This window comes from Apis dorsata, unplaced genomic scaffold (assembly GCF_000469605.1).
Source record: "Apis dorsata unplaced genomic scaffold, Apis dorsata 1.3 scaffold_291, whole genome shotgun sequence".
In the NCBI taxonomy this organism is placed as follows: domain Eukaryota; kingdom Metazoa; phylum Arthropoda; class Insecta; order Hymenoptera; family Apidae; genus Apis; species Apis dorsata.
In genome coordinates, this window is record NW_006263566.1 from 54,786 (window position 1) to 61,357 (window position 6,572).

A 6,572-nucleotide genomic window follows, 5' to 3' on the forward strand; every position below is an offset into this window, starting at 1 on the left:
GATTTTAATTTACCTTTCAATTAATTTTATTTTAATTTAAATTATTTTTTATTATTTTTAATTTTTTATTTAACTTTTAACTTTTAATTTTATTTAACTTTTAATTTCAATTTAATTTTTAACTTTCACTTCTAATTTTTAATTTAAAAAAAAACTTTTATCTTTTAATTTAATTTGATTTTAAATTTCTAATTTTTTATTCTCATAACTATTATTATTATAAAATTATTGTTCTATTTATAGAAAATTTTTAATAGGAATGAATTTTTAATAGGAATTCCGAAGTAATTTGTATATTATATATCATCTTTATATATTATAATTATTATATCATGTATATACATTGGAAGATGATTTTAGGATTTAAAAATTAAATAATAATCGCAGATTTTTAAAGAAAATGTAACATCAAAACCTTATTTAACCTTATTGATCTCATTAATCAATTACATGTATACATGATCCGAATAGTAAAAACTAAATACTTTAGGTTTTTTGATATAATAGTAATGAATTAAATGTTGTATGATTATTTGAATTTTATTTAAATTCAATTGAAATGATTATTAGCAAAAATTTTTATTAGCAAATAAAACAAGAATTATGCATTATTATTCAATATCAAATATTCTTCTTTATTCTCATTTACAAATTCTTATTTCATATTAAATTTCATTATTCTCGATTAATCACTATCCGTTTAATTTTAATTTATAGTTATAAAATGGCCTATAATATATAAATTACCTATAATTGTTTTTCATATAAAATGGCATTTAAAATATCTCAATAAAATTATAATTGGATAATTATAGTTGAATTGAAAACAAATATCACAGAAATCTAAAATTTAGTTTTAGTTTATAAAAATATATTAATTATTACATTTAAATTTTTAATTATTATTAATTATTATACATAAAAATATATTAATTATTATGTTTACTATCGTAATAAATTGTTAAAGGCGTGATAAAGCAATAAAAATATAAAAGACATATTAATTTTTTATCGTAATAAATTATTATGATATTATAAATTAATAGTAGAAGTTAAAAAATTGTTGAATTATTCGTCATTGTACTCAATAAATCAGATTTGGCGCAATCAGTAGAAATCATACGTTTTCGTCCGACTTCATGACAATGACAGCGATCTATACATGCAATAGAGTCATTTTTCAACAAACTTATATGTCGAGAAAATCGATGATATTTTAACTAAATTTTTATAATATCAAGAACATTTTTTAATCATTTATTGTGAATAATCAAATCAAATTTATTTAACATTACTATCATATATTATTTTATTTTTTAATTAATATTTATTTATCGTTTCATTTATTTAATCATCTGCATTCATTTATTTAAACATTTATTTTATAATGTATTTCTTAATATATAATTTTCATTTATTATTTTATCTATTTATTTCTTGTTTTCTTTTTTTTAATTTAGATATTATAGATATTATAGATATTATAGATATTATTATTATAGATATATATTATTATTTAATTATTATTTTTATTATTATTTAATTAAATCCTAAATTTATAAATTTACAATTTATATTACTATTAATTATAATAAATAAATTAAGATGAATGAAAATAGTATTAAAGTATAAATTAAGTCTCATTGTTGTCACAATGTGGGATTAATTGCGAGCGATAAATTGCTATTACAATACATTAATAAATAATAATTTCATTCGGAATTAATTTTTTTTTTCAGATTTATTCAATTTTTATTTCTTATTTTTTCTTCTTCCGTTTTTTTCATAATTTATTTTACATTAATTATTAATTATAATTCATTTTGATTATCAATTATTTATATTTTACATTTTTCTAATTTATTTATATTATATTAATTTTAATGTTTCGTACTTTATGTGTTCTTAATATATTTAACTGTTGTTGCATTTAATTTTTTAATGTTAGATGGGTATTGATGCGTAGTCACCTCCTCATAGTAAGACTTAGTAATTGATATTCATTTTCATAGATAACTATTTGAAAAATTTTCTTCGAAAATTTTCTAAAGATAAATTTTTAAAAATTGATATCAAGCTAAAATCTACGCAGTATCTGCGTAAAATTGTGCTAATTTTCTTTTGGATATTTTGGTCATCTAAACTGGAGTGCAACTATCACTTTATTAAACCCCTATAAGGGACATCGTATCGTTGGATCGTTACTGGATCATCATGAGATCATCATGGAATCATCGTGGGACGCATGCATCTTAGTTTTAAGTTAAGTTAAGATTATAAAATGCATAAATTAAGTTTAGTTTAATGCGAGCGTATTTCGTACAAAAATTACACTGTCTAACTTTGAGCGAAATATAAAATTCTCTATATTTCTTAATTTATCGATTTTATATAGCTAGTTAATATTACTTTCTTTTTATTAATTATTCTCTAAATCTAATTCGAATCACTGTCCATCAATCGTCACGCAATGATTGCAAGAATTCATCAGGCTGGTGCTCTATTTCCGATGGCCAGTCGAAGATTCGCGTTCTTAATATCTTTGGATACCAATTGATCTGAGATATGTTCTGTATATCGAATGCGGTCTTCTGTAAATCGGTGGTTTTAGAATAACTTCCAGTTCCTTCTTGCGTGTCGTTTGGAACGTCTTGATAATCTGGTGCGGTAGTCTTGTAACGTCTTCTTTCCTGTGGTTGTCGTGGACATCGTGCTTTCAGCTACAATGCTGCTATTGTAACCTTCTGCTGGTCGTGAATGTCATCCATTTCATGAGTCAAATAAATCGATTGATATTAATCGTGACGAAGATGGTAATGACTCGAATTGGTTTTTTTATTCTTTCTCTCATATTTATTCCTTAATATTAAGTATGATTTTAACTTTTTTCGTGAATGCTATATTTTCAATATATATTTTTAATTATAAATAAATAAATATTTTTATATCTCAACGTTTACTCTAAACATAGAAGAAGAAAATAACGATGTTAGATTCTGTCTATTTTAATTTTGTAACAAAAACAGAAAAATGAATATTTTAATCTAATGGATTTTTAGTCCAAGCTTTATACTTTACTGCCATTATATTTTTAGATATCCGTTGTACCAAAGGATCAAAAGTTCCTATATATAGTAACTAAATTTCTTGCTTCGTTTCATTATTTACGTTTAAAGATAATAGAATAAAATAGCCTTAAAATTAACAGCTATATTTCTGCATAACATCTTAGGCCTGCCTGTATATGTTGATGTACACTGACAGACACATTGGATGAACTTCTTTCTATTAAAAAGAAGAAGTATTGAAATATTTATAACATAAAAGTCATTGATATTAATATCTGTCTTATTTTAATAATATATAGCTTAATTTTTAATTTTATGATTTTATGAAAACTTAACGACATTTAAGAACACTTAGTAGCAAAACTTCCTTCTCCACTTCATCACAAGAAAACACAAAATGCAATGGATTCTAATGAAACAAGTGTTGTCATTCATTACAAATTTATTAATAGCAATTGAACAAATCCGAACGATATTATCTTGGACCTTTATTTCATATTATAAGTTTATCTTTTACAGAAAAAAGTTGAGCAGTTGTGCAGTAATAAGTTTACATATGCTTCGGTTGATGAATTTTTTTTTCATTAGGTTTTTTATTGCATCATATTTTATTTGTTTTTATAACAAAAACCATGAAATCCATTAGAAATTTATATACATATTTTGGAATATTTATGAATTCCATTTAGTGTAGTTTTAAATCAGAAAATAGCTTCCTCAAATGCTCCTCATAAGACGTAGCTAAATAATATTATTCTTAATTAATAATGTAGAGAATTAAATCTGACTATGGAACAAAATATATTTTAAATAGATTATTATTATTATGAATGTTTATTAAACTATTTAATCATAAAAACTATTATGAATTTAAATATTTCTATTATTATTATAATTTCTAATTACATTATATATTTTAGAAAGAATATTTTAAAAAAAATAATGTTCAAAATAACAAAACTGTGAAAATTAATATGCATTGAAACTATATATGAGATTTTATTTATGTTCTAAAATTCTATTATATAAACAATTTTAAATTTTATAATTTAAACTTGTAAAAATATTGTAGAGAATAATAGTTAAATTATTTATACTTTTACATTTTTAAATAAAAGAAATAATATACAAGAAAATTAAAATACTTCACTGAACACTTATTAAAATATTTATTTGTTTCAAACGATAGATATTTTTTTTTCTTATATTTTTCTTAATTTTTTTAATGTCAAATTTTAAACTTTCATATATGTTGTAATGTAATTACGTATTATTTATTTATTACAATGTTTTGAAATTATGCATTATATTTGTTCATATTTTTTATATTTTATATTGTATTTTGAAATATAATATTAATATATATGAATATGATTCACAAAAGATAAATTCACAGAAATTTTATTAGAAAATAAATAAACGTGACGACAGAAAACAACATTTAAATTAAATAACCTAAATATATTTTAACTTTTATAATAGCATTCGATTTAAAATATATATATTTACAATATATCACATTATTATAAATTAATAATTTAGCATACTTGTTAGCAATATTATTTTAATATAATTTGTTATATATTCAGTTCTAATAAATTAATTAACAAATATATGATGTCATGAATTTATTTATCGAACAGATAATACTAATATTACTAGACGATATATATGATCGTTTTTCATAAAAATATAAATTATTTCTTTTATCAAAAATTTTTTTTCTTTAATTTTCACTTTTATAGAAGGATACAATATATATATTATATATATAATATGTATATATACACATAAAATATGATCAGTCTTTAATTTTTTTTAATAATTTAAATACTATGTCAAAACAAAATACTTCTTTTAATTTAAATGTCCATTTTATGGAAAATTTATTTGTTTTTTTATTATCAATTTGTCAAGAATTTTATATGTATAGTTAGTTGCAAAAGTTTTTATTCTCTTTACATAAATTCAATTAAATTTGTGTTATCGAAATTAACAATAATTTTGTTTTATATGAAATATTACGAATATAATAATACGAAAGCATTTTTTTTATTATGAAATATCTTTGCAAAGTAGTGAAATCAATTTTTGAAGTGTCAATAATAATTTTTGCTTCTTCAGATAATTTCATTTCAATGATTCAAGATGAAACAAAATTTTAAATTATAAAATATTTAATGCTCTATTATCACAAATAATAAAAAATATATTTCTGGGAGAAATTATATACGAAACATAAAAAAATGAAAGTTGATTTCACATACTCAAAAAAATATTTTATCCAAAAATAAATTATTCTATATATAACTTTTTAATATATTGCTTTATATAATATTTTTCATTAAAATCAATTTTTTCATAATAATTGAATTTCTTTATAAGATAATATATAAAAATTCTTGTGACTGATTATATATTATATATTAAATTACAAGACTTTACAATTAATCAAACTAATAACTACAAACTAATAATATAATAATAGTAATATCAGTAATCAATGTGTATAATATAGTTTTAGATAATCGAATAATTTAAATTATTGTGTTTCATGTAAAATATGACCGTTTTACTATATATTAGTCATTATTATATATATATCTGTTTTAATCTATTTTTTCAATCTTTTCATCTGTTTTCTGAGTTATCAAATTATTTTTCAAATTATTAATTCTATATTAAATTTTCTTTTTTTTTTTAAGCATTGTTTAATTTAAAGATTGTTACTATTTTCAAATGCAACAAACTGCTTCGAAAATGATCAGATTAACGTTTTCTAATTCAATTTCGCCGAATTACGTCGAATTTTGCACCGAAAAATCGGTTTTGATCAAAATTGTAGACACAAAAATCGTTGTTATGGCGATTCAAATAATTTGAAATGAAACGCTGCTTCAAATGATTTTTCAAATTGTTTTCCGATCTGGAAGATGTTTTTTTATTTTTTTCATTAATTCTTCGTATTTTTCCAAAAAATCGGTTAAAAATCTGAATGCAAAATGAATTTTTGCATATCTCCGCGTATATATGTTTTTTATCAAGTAATGTGAATTGGGACATGATAAATTTCAAAAAGTTTCTTGGATCACGTTACAAATAAAGAAGTTTTTTGTATTTATATTTCTTTACATATTCGATATAAAATGAAATTGATACTGTGCGAAAATCAGGAACTTGCTGTTGGAACAAACGCGGAATTTATTTAGTGAAATTTGGATTAATTGAATAAATTGACATAATAATAAATTACACAAAATACAAAATAATAATAAATTGAAATGTATGTATTATATGTATTTTTTTTTCTATTATTTATAAAGGTCACATCTATTAATTATATAAAAGGAAGAGAATAGGACTTATCAAAATTGATAAGATAAACAAATATAAATAAATAAATATAAATGTTACCCGAAGTATCAAAAATGGCAATTTAAATAGAAAATTTCTCTTATGGTCATATTGTTTCGGATTCAAATTCCGGATTTTTTTAGAATATAT

The 6,572-nt window shown here is 20.4% G+C and overlaps 1 pseudogene; it reads right to left on the minus strand.

Moving 5' to 3' along the window:
- The window catches only part of LOC116185797, an 11,946-nt pseudogene extending 9,178 nt beyond the window's left edge, over nt 1–2,768 (minus strand).
- Between the last annotated feature and the right edge of the window lie 3,804 nt (nt 2,769–6,572).